The sequence below is a fragment of the Podarcis liolepis genome, assembly GCF_965112155.1.
Source record: "Podarcis liolepis genome assembly, chromosome: 6".
In the NCBI taxonomy this organism is placed as follows: domain Eukaryota; kingdom Metazoa; phylum Chordata; class Lepidosauria; order Squamata; family Lacertidae; genus Podarcis; species Podarcis liolepis.
Window position 1 is genome coordinate 33,045,231 of NC_139559.1, and position 21,968 is coordinate 33,067,198.

The window sequence follows — 21,968 nt, forward strand, 5'->3', positions numbered from 1 at the left end:
AAAACATCTCGCCTTCAGCACTCCTCTCACAATGCACGTTGATTCCACTATTCTTCTGTGACTCAGCAAGGTAAGGCACCAACTCCCTTGCAGTCTGTCTCTTTGCTTATTGAATTAGGGTCATTCTTAGTTCAAAAGCACATGGATGTATGAACCAGCCGCCTAACGTGCACCTATATAAGCACCCAGTGCTTTTTTCTAAAAAAATGTTTAAGGGTACTGTCGTTTTCCTACTCATATTGAAAAACTGCCCCTCAATTAGGCCAAACTTAGATTCAAACTTAAAACTAATTTCCAAATGCTATATTCAGATAACCTGCCAGGTTCTTTATTTGGTGCTTCTTATCTCTAAAACTAGCCTTGCTAGTGACCTTGTTGAAATTCTGACAGCATAGTGACAACAAGGGCCCAGGTGGATGGTCATCTGGTCCAGAACTCTTGCTGTTGCATGCAAAGTGCCAGTAGCTTCATCCTGATCAAGGAAAGTGTGGATCATGGCTATTAATGGTAAAAAGATTTGGGCTGGAGGACCTTAACTGTGGAGCTAACCCTGAGAGACAGACAGTGGTACACACTGTATCTTGGAAGCATACTGATGAGAGTAGGTTCCATATAGTGTTGTCCCAGTTGTCAGGAATTCAGAGGCAAGGAATACAATGGAGTACGGTAGCTAGAATGTGGTGGGAACAATGGCCTTTCCCCAAAAACATTGGAAGCTGTGTTGTACAGGATCAAGCTTACTGGCCCATTTGGGCAGCTGTTTTCCAGGGTCTTAGGCAGAAAGTCCCCTACAGCAGGCTTCCTCAACCTCAGCCCTCCAGATGTTTTTGGCTTACAATTCCCATGATCCCTAGCTAGCAGGACCAGTGGTCAGAGATGCTGGGAATTGTAGTCTCAAAACATCTGGAGGGCCGAGGTTGACGAAGCCTTTCCTATAGACTCTTGTAGTGAGGGCTGGGGGGATGTTGTATCCTTCAACAGAAGCACAACCTCAAATGATGACATCTGGAATACACCTAAAGAGTAAACACCATGTCCTTGTTTTGCAAGCAACCGATTATCTGAACGTAGGAAGTCTGGAGAGCAGCATCCAGGCCCATTCAAATGGGTGGGCATTGCACAAGAGCAGGATTGTGGTCTTGTGCAGGCTCTGTTCATTCGAGAGATGTTTTCACAGGAGAAATCCTTGCCAGACTATATTCCTTGATAAGCGGAAGGGAGTGGTGTCACTTGGAATTTTTCTTCTTCTACATCTTGGGCTGATACTGCTCCCTTCTCTGCTGTTTTCCTAAGGACTTTCCCAGACAACCAGTTGCTTGCAAAATAAGAGCATCATCTGTGCTCTTTTATGGTAAGGTATCCAAATGCCTTTCTTCAACTTTGCTTGAGATTATGGAATAGACCCATTTCGCCAGCACTCGGGACTGTCAATATTTTGTTGCTGGGGAAATGCTGGTTTTTTCTCCAGATAGAGTGCATTCATTGTGATTGCAATTATTGTGTGCAATGTGGCCGTGTAACTGTCCCGGGGACCTTTGGGAGGGTGCCTATGCTATGAATAATTATGGAGGGCACAATTGCACCCCCCACCCTGAAATGAAACACTGTGGCCCTTTCCTTTACATGAATAAAAACAGAGGCATGATCCGAGTAGAGCTGAAGCCCGGTTATTTTTGTAGTTGACTTAAGAATAGGGTGAAAGGTGGTGGGTTCAATGGGCATAGCCAGATTTATGGAGGACACTCACCTGTCATCACCCTCTGTCTGGCTCAGCCGGTTTGCCAGTTGCGTTGCTAGAATGCACCACAACCTCATCCAAGTGATCTCAGCGAGCAATTAAATTTCAAATATTCTGATTATTTATACTTTTTATTTATTTACTTGATTTAGGTGGGGCAGCTGCCCCCTTCCCCCGCCCATGATGGGCTCCTACACCAGGCTCTCCCAACTTGGTGCCCCTGAGATGCCTTGGACTACTGGCACGGTATGTGGTCAGGGATGATAGGAACTGTAGCCCAAGAGGGGCACCAGGCTGAAGTTGTTGTTGTTGTTGTTGTTGTTGTTGTTGTTGTTGTTGTCTATTGCATTTATGTCCCACCTTTTTCCTCAAAGGAGCTCAAGGTGGCATACATGATTCTTCCCCTCCTCATTTAATCCCAGCAAGAACCCTGTTATGTACTGAAGTTCTCACCCTGGGCCAGCAGGGGGATACTGTAGATACCGGTAGTTTTCACTCAGGTCCACATATGCAAATAAGGAATTGAAAGTGACATTCAGTGATTGGATAGTTACAGAAAGTTGTTACTGTTGTGTTGTAGTGGAGCTCTATGTAAGCAGGCTGGCTGAACCCTTCAGTTCAGTTCTGTTCTGGCCTGTGAATAAACAAGAGCTGTTTGAAAAATCGCTGTGTCATCTGATATGTTCACCCACAACTTAACAAACTCTGTGAAGAAGGTGAAGCAGAGGGGCAGTGACTGGCCCAAGGTCACCCAGGGTCAGCCCCACTGGCTCTTGGGAAGGCTGGGACACTGACAAGGAGCTTTTCCTGACCTTGCCTTGAGAATTTGTTGGTGCATTCATTGGCTGACTGATATATTAATATTTTCTAACCCACCTTTTGGCGGAACCAGGTCTTCCGTCTGCTTTTGTGCAGTAAGCCTAGCTGGGAAATGGGGAACGACGCGTCTCTTTCTTCGCGGCTTCCCCTCCTCTGGCAAGGCCACTGTGGAGAGCCCACCCCCTTGTCACTTTCAGGCAGCGAGTTCCTGCTAAGGCGCTTCTGCAGACTTCGGATGTGCGGAAGCTCCGAGAAGAGAGCCTGTCAATCTCACGCCCTAGCTTTTGACAACAGAAGGAAACTTAGCAATGCTTCCTTTAGGACAGGAAAGGAAAAACGGGGCGCATTTAAGTCCCCTCCCCGCTCTGTTTTTATTTATTTATTAAACGGAGCTTTACGATCGTTTCCTTGGAGCAAACTAGGTACCCGCCTTTCTGGAGGTTTAGTGAGGGACTTGGCGAGGGTCGGGCAAAGGAAATGATGTGGTTCTTGCGCGGGGGGGGGAGGTGTTTGTGTCACCATTCGCAAGATCCTATGGATAAGCCCTCCTTCCTTCCTTCCTGATCTAAGGGAGCGAGAGTATGTGCGCGTGTCAGTCACATTTTTTTTAACGAGATCTTCTGGATAAACTGAAAATCTAAGCTCGCCACGGCGCACCACGCCCGTCCCTCTCCAAACCATTGTTGTCATTTAGTGAAGGAAGCCAACAGCTGGAGGAGAGATTTCCTGCCTCCCCTCTGCCCCCCCCCAACGTATCAGGGAGAGAAAAAAGAAAAACGCAGGCGAGGGGCTGGTCCAAAGACCTTGGCAGGGGGATCCCCCGACCCACCCACCCACGCAGGCCTACGAGGGGCAGGCAGCTGTCATCAGGAGGACACCCCCCCCTCGCCCCAAGACTAAAGGGTTTTCTCAGGCTCCTTTTCTCGATGAGGAAGCCTGGCGCTGGACTAAGCAGCTCGCCAGAGCCTTTGAGTTTCTGGAGAAAGCATCAGGGGACGGGGAAAAGGAAAGAGAAAAGGCAGCGCGTGTGTGCGCGCTGGTGTGTCACGTCACGGCCGCCTGGCACCCTCCCTCCCTCTCTCCCTCCCTCCCTCCCTCCTTCTCAGACACCGCATAAAGAGCTGGCTGGCGTGTGCCGGAGGGGCACCGAGGGCCCACGTGACCGCCCCTCCCAGTCGGCATCCCCGGGGATCGGCACTTTGTTCAGGATGCTGCCGCTCGCCGCCCCCATTGTGGACTGAAGATCTTGAGCATCGCCGACGCGGAGGGGGCTGGGCGAGAAAGGCCGGCTGGCTGCTGGAGGGGGGGCACCCTTCGCCGTCCCGACGGGGCGCTCGCTGGACTAAAAGGGGGACAGGGAAACGGGGGGGGGGAGGCGCCGGAGGGGGGTGCTGGGTGAGGACTGGCGGCGGATCTTCTCACCAAGGCAAAGGAGGGAGCCGAGGCGATGGGCGAAGCGCAGACCGCCTAGTAGGGTAAGTGGCTGACTTGGACGCGTGCGCCCAGCCCCGCGTGGATGCTTGTTTTGGGTGGGTGTCTGCGTGTGTGGTCCTCCGGGTTGGGGGTGGCCCCGCGAGGGAACCCCTCTGCTGCTGTGTCCCTCGGAGGCCAGCAGGATGCTCTCCAGCCGAGGCATCCAGCCCAGCCCACGGCAGCTCCGCGGAGAGCCTGGCAAGGAGGGGCTGTGCCGGATCCTGGTACATTCTGTTCGGCGGCGCTTGCCAAGCGGACGGAGGTCCAGGCGGGCTGCTTGGCGGGGCTGCTGCATCCCAGCTGCGCCTCCGAGGGCAGCGTGTCTGCTCCGCGAGACGGTGACTCAGCCTAAGGTCAGCGATGGGTGGGAATTGGGCTGGGAGGGCGGCCCCCCTGCTCTGTCCCGTCCAGGCTGGCAGAACTTGAGAGCACGAGGACGAGCCCGACTAACTTCTGGAAGATTAGGAGACTCGCAAACTCGGGCTGAGCGGTGGCTGGTGCCCGTCGGGGCTGGAGGGAGGGAGGGAGACTAACCAACAGCGGAGCTGGAGCCAATGGCAGGTCGAGCCAACTAATCCTCGCGTTGTCCCACCCCCTGCTGAGTCCGACAAGGGGACGGAGACCGAGGAGGAGGAGGAGGAGGAGGAGGAAGCAGCTGACAGGCTGGCAACCCCCGGACAGTCTGCAGGTTAGAAGACGGGCAAGCGAGGGGTAGCTAATGGAGCAGTACACCAGCCGCCCAGATCACTGCTGAGCATGCAATCCTAAAATATACGCAGGCTGCTGTCATAGCATCATAGAACTGTAGAGCTGGAAGGACCCCAATGGTCCTTTAACCCAACGCCCTGCAATGCAGGAATCACAGCGAACCCCGCTGACGTGGGCACAAGCCCCACGGAATTTAGGAGGACTTCCTCCTGAGTAGGCTTCGTTAGGCTGGCCACCTTATTATGATCAGACACAGACAAGCTGCCTGTATGGGCTGCCCCCCTTACCAAACTCTGAGTGCTTTCCATCACCTACGAATCCTCCTTGCCTCCGCCCCTTCTCTCCTGTGTGTATTTGACACTTTCCCCATTCCTGGCTACCCAGTTGTGTCACTCAACAATTTTATTTTGGGCTTGGGCTGCCACACAGGAAAAGCCACGTGGATGTGCAGGAGGGGAGGCTGAGCAGAGAGAAGCCCCCTGGTTCAGCACGGGAGACATATTTCTGCTTCTGTCTTTGACGAATCCCCACCCACCTCTCATGCCAAGGGGGGTGCTGGGATTTACTAATTTGGGGTAAAGCAAGACAGAATAGGATTTTACCAGTTATAGCTGCTTTTCCGGCAAAGGTAACTTGGGACATCACATTAGAGCAAGTGGCACAAAGATGCTCAAGGTGGAGTACATAATTTTTCCCTTCCCAATTTTATCTTCACAACACCCCTGTGAGGTTGGTTGGGTTGGAAGATGGCGACTGGCCAGAGGCCACCCCAATCAGCTTCCTAGCTGAGCTGTGGATTTGAACCCTAGTCTCCTGGTCCAAGTTGGCATCTAGTCACTCCACTCTACTGTCTTTACACTGCACCACATTGGCTCTGCTACAGCTCCATACATAAAGTTTTTAGATCCAACAACAGGAAAGTCCAATATGTCTGCAGTGAATGCATGTGTTGGAAAGATGAACTCATAGCCAGGGATCTGAGACTGGCTGTACAGATTGTCACATATTGTGAGCTGTGCTATTAAGAAAGTTCCTCTTCCCGCAGCACATAGTTAAACTACTGGCTCTTGTAAGAGGCAGTGAATGTGCACCAACTTGGTGAAAGGGGATTAGAGAAACACGTGGAGGATATGTGACCACTAGCCACAATGATCTCCGTCTGCTGTTGGAGGCAGGCTCTCACATTATTATGGCATTTAGTCTCCTACAATGTGAACAGCAGGATCATGTAGTTCTGCCCTACAAGGAGGTTTGTGAGTTCCAGAGGTTTCAAACTTCGCCCCACCTCACTTTGTGCAGAAATCCCTGCTCTTTGCACAATGCATGCACAACAAAGATCTGTCGCTGTTTATTTGTAACATCCAAACCCCCTCCAGACAATGAGTCTCGTGTGCCAGTGTGGCATCCCCAGTCCCAAACACAGAGCTCAGCTTACAGCCTCCCTTTTTCATCATCAGCTCTACAGGCCAAGAGGATATGAGCTTAAAGCTGGCTTGGCTGATGCTGTGTGTGTGTGTGTGTGTGTGTGTGTGTGTGTGTGTGTGTGTATTGTCAGAGGCTCCTGAGCATGACACAGGGGAGAAGTCATTTCTGGTAATAGTCTACCAGGAAATAGGCCAAATGGTCATTGGGCTGGGCTGTGGGCGCTAAAGGGGAGGAAGGAGAGTCTGTGTAATCATCAAAGGGTATTCCAATTCCTGAGGAAGCTGATAAATCATAAGGAACAAGCGTGGCTAACAATGAACGCGGCTCATTCTTCCTTTGGAAATCAGGCTCCCTGTGTTTTGTTTCGGTTTTGTTATGGTATGTGCGTGTGCATGCTTTATTGCTAGTTTGCTCTGAGCTGGGTTAAGCGGCTTTAGCAAAAAAATGTGGGTTTTGTTGCTGTTGTTACATACATAACAGATACACACCATGCTTCTGATAACAGGCTGCTGTACAGACACACTAAGCAAGAGGCAGTCTGGTCTTCAGAAAATTCAAGGATCCGCATCTAGGAAGCACAGACAAAGAGAAGTAAAACAGCAGGGAGGAGGGGAGCAGTGTGTGTCCAAAGACCACCCAGCAGAGGACCAGGCTCCCCCCCCCCTCTTACAGCCAAGCTGGCATGCACCCCTACACATACCCCACCTGGACCAGGAAGACCTGAAGCTTAATCTTCCAAACCTTGATCATTCTTAACAGTGAGGCATTTGAATTCATTGTTATTAAAATGAGCTCTCTTGTTTCTCCAAGCCTGCTGTATTAATTATTTGGATTGCTGGTGACATTGTTGCTGTAATTCGTCCGGAGCCTGCCGGGATAGGGTTGGCAATATATAAATGATGACACGGCTCTCCTTTTATGAAAAAGGGCCGCGAGGTTTATTTGCTCACATTTGCCTAGCCGGGTGAAGCCTTGAAAAGCACAGCAGATGCAACACAATAACCCTTGTTTGTTGAGTGGCAGGCTGGAGGTGGCAACAGCTTGGCACAGCTCCCTAAAGGGAGTGCCCCCTTCCTGCTGCCATGGCTCTTCGGTGAATATCACTCCTGTTGTGCTTGGCTTTTAGCTTGTTTCTGAGCAGATCTTCCTGCCACAGTTTCATCCCGGTGGTCACCTGGGCTTCTTTTGGAACATTCGCTTGGGGAGAAAGGAGAATCTTGGGAGGTTAATTTATGGGAAGTTCAGATGCATATTGAATAGGCTGGTTCTATGTCGGTTGCAGCAGGAAGCTGAATTCAGGCTCAGCGCTTTCATTTCTCAGCTGGTCAAACAGATGCTTGGAATCCTCCCTTTGCCTTCTTCAAGCTGGCCTTTCCATCATATCGCTGCCAGTAGGAAACTTTGGCAACGCTGCTCTTTAGATCCTTTGGGGGCACCTGTTCTATTGATGGGAATGTTGAGAACGGCCATATCAGGTTAGAACCAGAATGAGGAAGACCAAACCATTGGTGGCACTGCAGGGGTGATGCTCACAGACATCAAGAGATCAAGGGGGTTAAGTCACATGGCCAAATTGGCATGTGAAATGTTAAGTGAGTAGGCTGGAGTTGGAGCTGGCCATTGTGTCACAGCAGCTTTGCTGTATCCCCAGCTCCCAGCTTGGCTTGCACTGCACGGGGTCAGGGCTGCCATGCCTCTCCTGTGGGGCAGAATGAGCTGAGCTTCTGGGAGAAATGCAGTGCTCTTCCATTTAACTCACATCCGGGCTTTTTGGCTTAGTCGTGATTTTTTGCAATTGTAAACAGGAAAAGGTCTAAATGGTGCAAACAAACATTTGAGAAAGGATCTCTAGATGTTTTGAACCTGAGCGATAGAGCTCCTAATTCTCAGGCAGAAGGTCACAGGTTCAATCACCAGCATCTTCAGCTTGGACCAGGAATGTCCCCTGTCCCTGGAATACCAGTGTCAGTCAGAGATGACAAAAATGGTCAGACTCAGTATAAGGCAAGTAGAAACCCACCCAACTCTGCTGAGATTAAGGCATAGATTATGAAGAATGTTGCAAGAAGCTTTTCCCACTCTGGTGGGGGAGATGTAGCCAGAGTGGAGAAATTGGCTGATTCAGCTCAGAGGAAAGATCAGCATTTGCTGCCCCAAGAGCTGCTTTCTCCGCTATTGATTATCTTGCACTGGAGGCCTCAGAAGGTAAGCAAGCTCATTAGGCCTGCCTAAGCAACACAGAAAGAGGCTGTCTGTTTTAAGTTGGCAAAAACCAGAGGCAGATTCCTGGAAGAGGACCCTGAGAAAGCTAAATGATGTTCCATCTTGGACCAGCTCATCAGCCAAGACTTTCTAGCTCTTATTTTAGCTTGGGGCATTGATTCCCAAATGAGGAGTCTGGCCCCATCAGGCAATCATGGGAGACTGTCAGCAATGAGTGCCTGAAATGATGGAGGATAATAGGCTAAATAAGGAGGGAAGTGATGTATTGGCAAGAAGGAAATGTTGAACAGGTGGAGCCCTCAGTACAGTTAAACATTTTAGTAGCAATGGAAAATTTGTTCTATGGAATCCGTAGGGTTCTGCTGTTTAGAAGACCTTCAAACTGGTGATGTCTTGCTTTCTATTGCCCACTTCTAAGACCAGACCCAGGGAGAGGGAATGGCAGTCCAATTGTATGTCACCAAGTTAGCTGCTACAGTGTAGGCAGAAGTTGGTTCTGCTGTCTGAAGCTAACATAAAGACATAAAACAGGTATAAACAGAGAACTCCTAGATGCCAACATCCAGGTTTAGGGCAAGTACTCTCTGGTGAGAGAACACCAGCAGATATTTAAAGTCACAAAATGTACAGCAAAGTAAAGTGTGGAAATATAGGCTGTTAGACCTTTAAAATATGCTCTTGTAAGTTCCTTCCAAAGTTTCCCTCTTCCCCAGGCATTGAAAAAGACAACATGTTCGGTAAATTAAAAACAGTTTACTTACAAACTCTTCAAAGGTCAGATTCATACAGCATTCAGAAAATGCAGGCAGTAAAACCTGGCTTAGTTACTGTGGCAAAAGTTCCTAAATTAGTATAGAAACTAAAGAGAGGCTTGTTAGAGCCATGTGGTCTGAGCTTGGATCAACCAGCCTCTTCACACGCTGAGTTTCTCAGGTAGACTTGATTACCTTCCTCCCAAGGTGATGTAAGTGACTTTATGGCATTAACCCCTTCCTGCATCAAATGAACTTAAGCCTGTTGGGCCTATGAAGCTGGTTTTCCCCGCAGATCTCAGGGATGTGTGAGTGTTTCCAAAAACACATACAGTATAAATAATTTTTAAAAAGTAATGACATTTCAATCCATATGAAAAGTCAAATAAAATTATTTTTGGGGGGGGTCAGGTTTTAAAGGGGATTATTAGGTTAGCTAAAAAAGGTGGTGTTGGTTTAAAAAGATTGAGAAACACTGCTGTAATAATCGAGAAATCGAGAAACACTGCTGTAATAATAATAATAATAATAATAATAATAATAATAATAATAATAATAATATATTTATACCCCGCCCTCCCCAGCCAAGACCGGGCTCAGGGCGGCTAACAACCAATAATAAAAACAAGTTGATTAAAATACAATTTAAAAGATTAAGATACAACATTAAAACATTAGGATGCAGCCTCTTCACAGGAGGAGAAAGGAAAAAGAAAGAGGAGGAGGGAATCAAACTGATTCTAAGCCAAAGACCAGGTGGAACAACTCTGTCTTACAGGCCCTGCAGAAAGAAATCAGATCCCACCGGGCCCTGGTCTCATGAGACAGAGCGTTCCACCAGGCTGGAGCCAGTGTTGAGAAGGCCCTGGCTCTGGTTGAGGCAAATCTAACTTCCTTAGGGCCCGGGACCTCTATGCTGTAGATCAGTGTTCCCCAACCTTGGGCCTCCAGCTGTTTTTGGACTACAATTCCCATCATCCTTGACCACTGGTCTTGCTAGCGAGGGATGATGGGAGTTGTAGTCCAAAAACAGCTGGAGGCCCAAGGTTGGGGAACACTGCTGTAGATAATGAGCTAGATGGACTTTTGGTCTAACTCCATATAAGGCAAATTCCTGTATAAAGAGCTGGGGGAAAGACTGAACCCAAACCTACTCCAGTTGAGATTGTTCCTCTTGGAAGGTGTCCCATAGGAGAAACCAGGTGCCTGGGTGGGATCTTTGTTTACAGCTGACATCAAAGCCTGGTGTGTGGCAGGAATCTCTGCCATGGAACCGATTCAGGATATCCTGGGGTTGGCCTGTAACAAACACAGCACCAGGCTGACCCAGAGTGTTCCTCTAATAGCTACCGGGGCCCTTGCCCTCTTGTCTGAGCAGCAGGCCCTGGCTGCAGGAGATAGGCTTATAAATAGACTGCAGAGATCCCGTATTTTTCCTGTTGAACAACAGCCACCCCTGCTGTGGCCAGCAAGGCAGGAAAAAGGTGTTTCCTCATGGCAAGGTCTGCCGTGGGACCTGATGGGGCCTCTCTCTGGGTGTCAGATGGGGCAAGATAAGAGCAGCAGGGAGATGAGGTTTCAACCACGAACACCCCAGCATCTGCTTAGGGCTTCAGCACTTTGTCACCGAGTCCTGTGGGACAGCCAGAGCCTCTGCTTCCCCAAGAAGTAAGTGCCTGAGACCAGATATCTCCTGTCTGCCCTTGGGCCAAACAAGACTTCCTATCCCAGATGGCCCCAGCATCTGCCTGCTGTATCCATACGCTGTTGCTTATTGGCCTACAGGCTGCCGGGAAGAAGAGCACTGCAGCACTGTAAGCAACTTGGTAAGACACACAGCTGCTCGCCCTGCCTCCTCTTTGCTTTGTCATCTGCTTGCAACTGCTGCTGGCATTTTTTATTCATAGGCAGGAGGCAGCTTCCTTATATACAGAGTCAAGATGGCTTGGTCCATCTAGGATCGTTTAGAGATGAATGAGCAGTGGCTCTTCGGGAAAAGAACGTTCCCAGCCCTATCTGGAGAGTGAAACTGGGAGGGACCCTTTGCATGCAAGGCAAACAGGGGGTCTCCTGTATTTCTTTGCTCTCCCCTGAGCCACAGTTCTGAGAATATCCATGAGCGCTGAATAAAGGCAGCTTTTAAAAGTCACCCTCCTTGTTTCTCTGTGGGGAAGAATCCTTCCATGTGAGATGAGTGTTTCTTTAAAAAAAATTATATATATATAAAAAAATTAATAAATCATTCCCAATTTTTGCTCAATGCAGATTTAGTTGTTGTTTCTTCATGGAGCTGATGTTGTGCTTTGCAGGGTGGGGGAAGCCCTGTCACTTTATTTTAGCAACTGCTTAAATACAGGAGAGCCAGCGTAGTACAGTGGTTAAGAGCGGTGGACTCGTAATCTGGTGAACCGGGTTCGATTCCCCGCTCCTCCACATGCAGCTGCTGGGTGACCTTGGGCTAGTCACACTTCTCTGAAGTCTCTCAGCCCCACTCACCTCACAGAGTGTTTGTTGTGGGGGAGGAAGGGAAGGGAGAATGTGAGCCGCTTTGAGACTCCTGAATGGGAGTGAAAGGCGGGATATCAAATCCAAACTCTTCTTCTTAAGGTAGGAAAGAGGCATACCAGGAGGGGTTGGATGTGGGTTGTTGCTGGGGGCTCCCCTGCATGGTTATCTCTTCTTGGTAAGTCTGCTTTTAATTATGACAATGCCTTAAAAGAGGCACACGTGTTGAAGGAATTACTGTCAAAGAGTCCTGTGATATCAGGAAGCAGCACTTTTGCTGTTGTTGTTGCAGGGGATTTTGTGGATCCAAGCCTCACCTTGTCAGATGCAATAAATACCATATTGGCCCGAATATAAGCCGCACCTTTAAAATTCATTGGGGGGGGGGGAGAGAATACCTGAATATAAGCCGCTCCCTTAAAATTCTGCAGGCACTCACACCCATTCCATTTTACCGTATGTCTGTTTCAGCAGCAATATCGTAAAAGCCTATTTTTGTAAGGTCACGAATTTAAGTCGCACTTTAACCTCAGAGCCATTCACGACTGGACTTAACTATCAGGGGTCCTTTACCTTTACCTTTTAACTTTTCACGGTCGGAATTTGGGGAAAAAGTGAGGCTTATATTCAGGCCAATAGGGTAACTGGAGAAATCTCTCCCTCCCACCTCCCCCCAACACTTCTTCACCTTCTCCACCTTATTGCACACACACACACACACACACACACACACACACACACACTTTTACAAAAACACACACACATCCAGTAGCTGTGATGAATGAAATTAAGTGGCTGATCCTGTAACAGTCATGAAAAAGGAAACATGACAAATTAGGATTCAAATAAGTTTTCAGCACTGCAAATTAAAGGACACCTTTGTTTAAGTTTCTGTTATCTTATTTAGCTTTGCTGTGTGTATCGGCAGTGTAGAATTTTGGGCTTAAAAACAAACACCTGATATAATCTGTCCTGTGCAGAAGCGTAGGTTGCAATCCTGACAACAACATCTGCTTGAAAAGGAGCAATTCCTACTGAGTTCAGTGGGACTTACTCTCAGGTAAGCGGAGTTAGGAATGCAAACTAAGGCATCATGCCACCCACAGCCATTTTCCTAAATGGATTTTACTTAAATGTAGAGAAAAGTATGTACTCTACGCAGACTTGCTGTCTGTTCCTTATTACAAGGAATGGTTCCATGTAAGGGAATCTAATTTGTTGGACACACTACACAATGCATAAAGCTAATTTAAAACATTTCATTGCCAATATATTCTAAAACAGTGTTTGGCATACATTGTTATGTGCATCAGCCTTCTCTAAGCTGGTGCCCTCCAGGACCACAACTACCATCAGCTCCAGCCAGAATGGTCAGTGGGCATGAATAGGGGTGTTCAGGCAAGCAACACCTGTGGATTATCTGGTTGTTGGGTTGAGATGGGAATCTGAAGCTATTGCTTGAGGAATCCTGGCTAAGTCTGATAGTCAAAGGCAGAATCTCTTTTTCTTCTTTTTTTGCCAAATCATTTTTATTGATTTTCCAAATTTTAATTAATCAACCACAATTAAAACAAATTTAATACACCCCCCAAAGAATTGGCTTCTTACACTCTCTTCTCAATGTGCCCATAACTTCCTCTTGTTGCTTCATTGTTTTCCAACATTCTATTCCCTATAGTTCACATTCTATTCCCTATAATTAACCATATGTATGTATGTGTGTATACATATATATATATGCATCAGCTATCCATCCGCTGAGGCAAATGCAGAATTTCCATGTTTCAAACCCAAGCAACTCCTGCTCTTTGGAGATCCACTGCGATATTTCCTTTTGACTTTGCTTCTCTTGCCGGAGAGTCGCAAGAGCTGGCTGAATGGCAGGAGAAAGCCTATCTCATTTCACTGGCGGGGCATTATCTCACAGGATGATTACTATGACATGGCGGCTTCTTTAATGTATTTACATTAATTAAACCAGGCTAATTTGAAAGCGAGAATGTCGGCTACAGCATTGTACAGTACTGTATACCCAAACCCTTTGTCTGTAGCTTCCCTGCAATTCCTCAGAGGAGCCAGCAGGAGGAGCAAGTAACTCACTTTAAATCCAAGCCCAGCCCTTCCCTTTCCTCCCTAAGTTTACAATTCAGCTGAGCATCTCTTTCAGCCAGTCGTCTCCCTCAGCAGTTAGTGAATTAAATGCAGCCGGTTGAGAGATTTGGGAGGTGGCTCCGAGATCTGCAGAATCTCCTGGGACTCGGCAAGTGAGCTGGATCAATGGCTGATAAACTGGAGCTAGCGTAATCATGCATATTCTTTGAAAAGCGATGTAAATACTCTGGGTGAGCCAGACAAGGTAGGGAGCAGCTGGGTAACTTAGCAACAGAGACCCTGTGCTGACCATTTTCACAAAGTATGCTGTCTGAGCCCAAATTCCCGAGAGGATGAGGAAATCTTACGATGTGGGCCCTTTCTCTAGGGCCTGCCAGTCATCAACATAAAGCTGGATCACCCACTGGTCACCAGTTTAACCCAGTGAAGGGCATAGTAGCTCACTGGTTCATCGCATGCTGAGCACACAGGTGGCCTGGTTTTATTTACATTCTTTTTGCATTTATATCCTACCTTTTTCTCCAGGGATCTCAAGATGGTGTCCATGGCTTCCCCCCTCCACATTTAATCCCCACCACAACCCTGTGAGGTAGATTAGGCAGAGAAGCAATGACTAGCCCCCAAGGTCACCTAGTGAGCTTCATGGCCAAGGGGGGATTTGAACCCTGCTCTCCCAGGTCCTAGTCCAACACTCTAACCATTACGCCACACTGGTTCAATTGGTGGCATCTCTAGATGGGGCTTGGAAATATTCCTCTCTGAGTTGCTGCTGGGCAGGACTGAGCTAAACGGGCCAATTGACTGCTCTCAGCATAAGGCAACTTCTTACGTATCTAAGACTGGATTCAGACAGACGTGTTTTTGCCCAAAGCGTTGACTGGCAGCTAGCAAGTGGCAGGTGGAAATACCTGGCGCTAGGTTGTCGAATGAGTATTTTGAGAAATATATTCCATCAATATTGCTCACAGAGTACAGTGGTACCTCGGGTTACATACGCTTCAGGTTACATGCGCTTCAGGTTACAGACTCCAATAACCCCGCTAATAGTGCTTCAGGTTAAGAACTTTGCTTCAGGTTGAGAACAGAAATCGTGCTCCGGCAGCGCGGCAGCAGCAGGAGGCCCCATTAGCTAAAGTGGTGCTTCAGGTTAAGAACAGTTTCAGGTTAAGAACAGACCTCCGGAACAAATTAAGTACTTAATCCAAGATACCACTGTACACTAGTTTTTCATAGCTCATCCCGCCAGAAAGCGGATGTTGGTTCACCCTACAATTCTACATAATTTTTTCCTGAGAGTGAATCCCATTAAGTTCACTGGGACAAACTTCCAAATAAGGATCCCATTGCATGTTTCTAACACTGAATGGTTGGGCTGCATTGCTAACCATGGAAAGAAAGTCCTATGCAGAATTAGGCATACTTATCTCCACGGATTTCAACTGGTTTGAGCACCTCCAACCCCAGCCCTGCATAGTTAGAAGGCTACAACCCTATTCTCAATTACTGGGACATATGTCTGAGTAAACATGTATGTTGCACACAACCAGGCTGTAAATCTAATTTCAAGGGGATTTAAGCAAATCCTCTGAATTGTTCCCTGTGAGCTTTTCAGAAAACACCTGTGTAACTCTTTGGGGAAGTATATTTCAAATCCTCCTTGCAATTGATTTTGCAGTTCAGTGCATGTCCAGGGTTCAAGTTCAGTTCATATAGAAGGATTTTTCATGTAAACTGATAGGATAGGCTAAGTTATATCTGTGTTAAATGAATGATGATTTCATGGCTACGATTTCATTGCACTGCACAATGTAAAAACAGCTCTCCTTCTTAGGAGCAGTCTTGCAAGCTGTGTTTAAGCAAACGTAGTTTGAGAGCGGCATTTTAAAAAGGAACAGTAGGCAGACAGGCAGGCAACCAGGAAATTGAAACATTCTTTTCTTCATCCAGAGGCAGGAGAGTTGCATACTGAGCATGATCCAAGCTGGCTTGTCTGGAGGTAGATGATGCTTAAAAGCCAATTCCCCTAAAGTAATGATGAGCTTTTCCCCAACACAATGCATAAAATGGGAGACAGGCTTCAGGGACTGTGGTGGGGGTAACAACAACAATGGTAATAATAATAAATTAATTTATATGTCACCCATCTGGCTAGGTTCCAACACCCACTCTGGGCAGCTTCCAACAGTTTAAATAACTCTGTCCTCTCTTCACTTTTGTTAAATTCTTGGTAGTACCATCATCACAGTATACAAGACATTGCAGAATGCCTGTTTGACCCCCCACCCCTTGCAGTGAAATCAAATGGCTCAGGTACAACTCAGTTTCTGTAAAACCAGGGATGGGAAACCTGTGGTTCTCCAGATATTGCAGGACTACAACTCCCATCACCCCTGAACATTAGTCACGTTAGTTGGGGCTGATGGGAGTTGTAGTCCCCCCCCAAAAAAAATATCTGACAGGCATTAGATTTGAGGGAGGCTGTCCTAAGCGATGTGATTGGTTGCTTCAGCAAATGTCTTCCCTCCTTGGAGGAATGCATGCAGCTGCAGTGCAGAAATGTTTGAAATGGCTTTGCCTGGACCGGCTGGATTGCATGGGATGAACTGTCAAGTAGGGTTGATAGCTGCAGTCTAGAGATGGGTGTTCTTTGCATTCCTCAGCGAAACCAGAGAGTCAGCACCTGCTGCTTCCACTTCACGTTTGACTCCGTCCTTTCAATCTACACCCTACCCACTGTTGCCCCACAACTGAAGAAAGCCCTAGGGAAGGATTTGAGACTGGGACTATGCCTGCAGCTGAATGAGGGGGCAAAATAGATGGAATTCCTTGAGACGACAAGTGTAGCGTTGGTGGCAGGTGCCTAGGGGGACTAGCAGGGTGGAAAGCCCAACAGTAGGTGGAGGCAGAGCCAAGGACAGGCAGAGCCAACTCAGGCTAGTTTTGCCCCCAGCCTCCTCCATGCCAAGCTATAGAAGGATAACACAGAGACTAAAGAGGAGGAAGCTGACAGCCAAGGCTGGATATAAGCAAGAAAATAGGCAGGGGAAGATGGTGAGGCAGTGCCTCATTTGCCCTAATAGATGGAAGTGGAAGAATATCCTTTCCCAATGTTAAATTTCTATGCAAAGAGAAAGCTAGCATGTTGTAAGCCAGCCCCTTTGCCTGTCATGGTAGTTTTCTGTTTTCAGGGAATTATTAACATAGGGAAGAGCATTTTAAAGGCGATCTTCTACCTGCTGTGAAGCTGCCTGTTTTGGCCATCTCGTTCTGCTGCACACGTGGTTTGAACCTAAGAGAGAAGGAGTGAGGGCTGGAGGAAGGAGAGCTGGGCATGGCCTAAAGCAGGGACAGGGGACCTATGACCCTCCAGATGTGGATGGACTCCAACCTCTCTGAGCCCCAGCCAGTAGGGATGATGCAAGTGGGAATTTGGGGGGCTGCAGTTTCCTAGAGCTAGAAGGGCGAGGAAAGCTGGAGCCTATATATTTGGTTGGAAAGAACTGGCTGCATCTTTGACTACAGGTCTCCATTAGTGACTGATGTTGTGCATTGCTTCAAAAATAAATCTTGCCATGTTTAATGAAGCTGGTTCCCTAATAAGTGCATTTGGAAATGCAGCCTTAACATGGTATGACAAGAACAGGAGTGCCCTTCCAACAGCAACGCAAAACACCCATCTTTTCAGGCAGCACTTGGCTAGTTCACTAGCATGACCAGAGGAAAAAGGAAATGGGGATCTTGCGCTTTCCATTTTCGCAAGACAAACTGCACCTGTTGGATTTCCCTCTTCTACACAATTCTGAAAGGGGCACAAGTCATTTCCTCTTTTTTACCTGGTCACTCTGCAGCTCTCTTGAGGCTCTGGGTGCTCTTTCTTTCTTTCTTTCTTTCTTTCTTTCTTATTCCAATTTAAAAAAAACAACATATCTCATTAATATGAACAATAAACTCAGAAACATGTAAATAATATATAGCTCTGAGTGCTTTGACATGAGACGAGACAGCTCTATAGCTCATTTTCAATGAAAGCCAGCATTTGTGTTTGAAGTCTGGGGAGTGAGAGGGGAGCTGGTTGTTTTCTGAAGATGTCAGACAGGGCCTGGATGTGTCAAGTAATGGTTCTCCTTGCTTCCCCTGTTCAAGTCATAGGAACCTGCAGTGAACTGTTTTGTCAAGGGCTGATATGCAGGTATTATTTGCAGGAGGAAGTTACAGCAAGGAAATAATAAATACTATATGGTGCATTGAAAATAATGCAAATGCAATATATTTGCACATACCTGGTCAAGGAGGTAGTGAAATTTACATGGAGAATAAATGCCCACCAGAATTGAGTAAGCTGAGGGACTGTAGCCATGGACCTATGACTAGGGAGGTGGACAGGCTCATCAACTAACTCCTAGGTGCAGACCACTGGAAGACCTCCCAAAACTGGGGTGATCAGATGAGACCAAGAAAAGGGCTCCCAAACTTTTGCTGTTGTCCAGAAGAGAGAATTTCAGCATGATGGGGCTACTCTCAAATGAGCATAGATACTTTTAAAAATTACAACAGACCCAAACAGCTGCTGTTCTGAAAAGCAGGGGCGGAGGAACCCTCTCCGGCACCCAGGGCGGGACGGTACAGTCGGCGTGCGAGTGGCAGCCCATACGGACACCTGTATGGACAGCGTGCATGAGCAGCAGCCCATACAGATGCCGTGCAAGAGGCAATCTGTATGGATGATGCACGCGAGAGGCGCCCATACTGACTGCGCATGTGCCCCCGGCCACTCTACAGCTGGGGGGAGGCAGTGGTCCATCTTGTAACCCCCCCCAAGTGGTACCCGGGGGGACCCACCCCCACTTTGTACGCCCCTGCTGAAAAGCAAGTGAAATTAATTCCTTTCTGACTTTAGTGTGCATGTGAAATGTGGAGGCACAAGCAGGAAAGAAGGAACTCTGATGAGATGGAAGAATGGGGCAGTGGGGTTGCATAAAATGGAGTTGGGGGGCCACAGGTGGACCCACCTATGTCCCATAAGTATACAGATAATACTTGTTTGTAGATATCAGGCCAGCAAAATGTGGGGCTTTACATATTTTTTATTTTATTTTAAAGGAAACCAGCGCTGTCCCCAGCAGATGGCAGCACCATTTTAGAATAAATCCCCTTCTGTTTTCAAATGCCAGGACTTGTAAGCTTTCGATTCTTCTGGTGGTCGTTTATGCACTCGGCAAAAGCTTTCCGAAAAGTCAGGAATGCAAACACCCTTTAACTGCGTTGCCAACATAATTAGCTGAGCTTGAATCCGGGCGAGACAGAGGCACTGTGAGTGAGCGGTTCCTGTGTCTGAGAAATTGGTCAGGTGAGTTGCGTCCCCAAGAAGGGGTCGCACTCCCTTGAAGAGGCAGGCAGGCAGGCAGTCTGAGGGGACTTCTGGACCCTCAGCTCTGTCACTGGTGTGGAAGCGCCTTTTGCCAGCTATGCCTGGTATGAGAGCTACAATTGTTCCTGGACTGGGAGAGACTGACCACAGTAGTTCAGGCACTGGTGACTTCCAGACTGGATTCCTGCAAAGCCCTCTTTGTGGGGCTTTCCTTGCAGTTGATCCAGAATTTGTAGTTAGTGCAGATGTCTGCAGCACGGTTGCTGACAGAAATGAGACCTGTCAGCATATAACACCTCTGCTCAGAGAACCGCACAGCTTGCCAATTGGTTTAACAGGCCAAGGTTTTGCTGTTGGTATATAAATCCCTTAACAGCTTGGGACCAGTTTGCTTGCAGAATCCCCTTACCCCAAAAGTGCCCACTCAGCCACTTTGATCTGCAGAAGGGCAGTTGCAACATAATACTTGCTCTTCACTTGTAACAAACCATTCCTTTTTTTAATAATAATATTTATTCCTTTTACAACAATTTAAACACTTACAGAAAAAACAAAGAAAAAACAGTACATTACAATACAAAAACACTACATAAAAATTAACAAAACAAAACAAAAACAATTTAAAAACACATCAAAAGAGAAGGAACAACTTCCAATATCTTATCTTTCTTTCACATATTTCCACGGCCTCCTCACACCTCCCTTTTTGTATTCCACTTCTATTAATTATTTCAGCAATTCCTTTCCATCTTCCCCTGTTTTCTATCCTATAATTATCTTAACACATTTTAACCTTATTTTCCTTTAATACTCTATTAATCTATTTATACTTAATTCCTTATAACATTTCTACTGAAGCCATATAACTTCATTCCAACATTCTTCTAACATTCATTAATTTTACAATATTTCTATAAATAATCTTTAAACTTTTCCCAGTCTTCTTCCACCAACTCTTCTCCCTGGTCTCGGATCTTGCCAGTCTTTTCCGCCAATTCCATCTAGTCCATCAACTTCATCTGCCATTATCCAACACTTCAGTGCTTCCAAGAGACAACCATTCTCTCAGCCAGCAAAAAGCAGATGGTTCACAACAAAGTTTAGGGGTCTTGCAGGGCAGGTCCACCTCCTTCTTTAGCATCGGTCAATATCTTAAATTTTACTCGAGGCTTCCTGCCCTGCCAAACAAATCCAGAAACATCCCTCTGCCACCTCCTGAAACAATCCATCCCATCCAAAACTTGCACTATTTGGTACAAAAGCAACATCCCCGGCAACACAGCAACCCTCATCCCCACCACAACAGCTCGGCCCAACAATAGCAACTTCAGATTTGTCCATATTTCCCAATCCCCCTTCTCTTCAATCCAACGTCCTTCACAGTTACCCTTAAATAAATTCACATTTTTGGCGGTCATACTGACCCCCAAAAGCCTCTCTTTCTCAACCGATGTTAGTCCTGTCTCCTCCTGAAGCTCTGTCAAGCTTTCCTTTCCCCATTCAGGTAGGGCTCTGGTCCTCAAATTCATCTGTTTTTCTTTAAATTCCATCATAACAGATGTCAGCTTATGTTCATTGAGTTGCCTTTGAATGGATGGGGCTCTCTCACACTCCAGTTGTATTATTTTACATTCAGCAGCAAGAGTTTTCTCCCTGACTTCATCCACAGTTTGCCGTGTCAAGGTAAATTCCTGTATCAATCTCTGGATGGTTTCTGTGTTGGTGTTCACCTTTTGTCCCAGATTATCTGTTTTCCTGTGAAGCTGTTCCAGCGAATCGTTTATTTTCACTAATGCGACCACTAAGGCCTCGTCTGTCGACATTTCATCTGTTTTTTCCTTTCCATTTGCCATAACACTTGAGAGATTCAAGGTCAATCTCAGAGTCTCACAATTTTTATCTTGCAGCTGGAAATCTCCCTAGCCCAGCTCTTATAAAGTAACCAATTTCAGAGACTTCCACTAGGGGGAAACAGTTTCTATTTATAATAGTCAACAATGTCCCCTTTAAACGCAACTCATACAATCCAAAGTTAGTTTCAGATTTCAGTTACTTTTTACTCCTTTTTAGAAGCAGCCGGAGACAATAGAAACAATGTATTTCTCTTCCTTTGCTAGCTGTCAAGGAACGTTCTAAGTGCTGTCAATGAACATTCCAAAACGTCAGTCCTACTGGCAGCCCGTTTCCAGGGTCAGAGCGGCGGTATTTTAACTCCCTTCATTCTCTCCTGCAGGCATACTCAGTCCACAACTCCCCCCCCCTCTTCTCCTGCCTCCAAGGGGGGTTTTATGCTCTTTACCGATGGAAATTTAGTCTTTTACAAAAGGCTTTCCAAGACTTCAGCCTACAGCCTCCTTGCCTCAGTCTGTTTACAAATAGGGAAGGCGGACTTCCTGTTTTGAACCTCCCCGTTTCGATGCCAAATTAAACGTATAAAATCTGATTCTCCCGTCTCAGCTCTACTCACGGGTAATTACTTTGGAGTCAAATTGTCCACAGGAAAAAGTCAATGCTCTCCGGCAACAGCTATGCGGCTTAGCTCCATGTAAGAAGCAGACGATTCGAAGCACCGCGCCGCTCACCCCACGTCACTCTGGATCCCCGAAACCGGGTTTCCCCGCGAGTAGGGGAGGCGCAAAAGGTGCCCGCCGAATCCCACGTTCACAGGCTTCTCCCGCCTGTGATTTTTACGGGTCTCCGCCTTCGCCGTGGCGGCCAGACCCAAATTTCCACGGAGCAGATTCCTCCCGGTCAGAGGAGGCACCAACCCGGAAGTCGTAACAAACCATTCTTTCAGTGGGGCAGCAATTATCCTTTGGAACTCCCTGTCTATTGAAATAAGGCA

General features: G+C 47.2%; 1 protein-coding gene across 7 annotated transcripts in view; it reads left to right on the top strand.

Moving 5' to 3' along the window:
• Positions 1-3,549: 3,549 nt before the first annotated feature.
• Positions 3,550-21,968, top strand: part of NAV1 (neuron navigator 1) — a 267,596-nt gene continuing 249,177 nt past the window's right edge. For 4 of the 7 annotated variants that reach the window (XM_083508510.1, XM_083508523.1, XM_083508524.1 and 1 more), the window contains exon 1: positions 3,693-4,032. The gene's annotated coding sequence lies outside the window, so the exon portion shown is untranslated. Of the gene's footprint in view, positions 4,033-21,968 lie in introns of all 7 variants that reach the window. The other 3 variants (XM_083508528.1, XM_083508514.1, XM_083508512.1) reach the window with 2 other exon arrangements.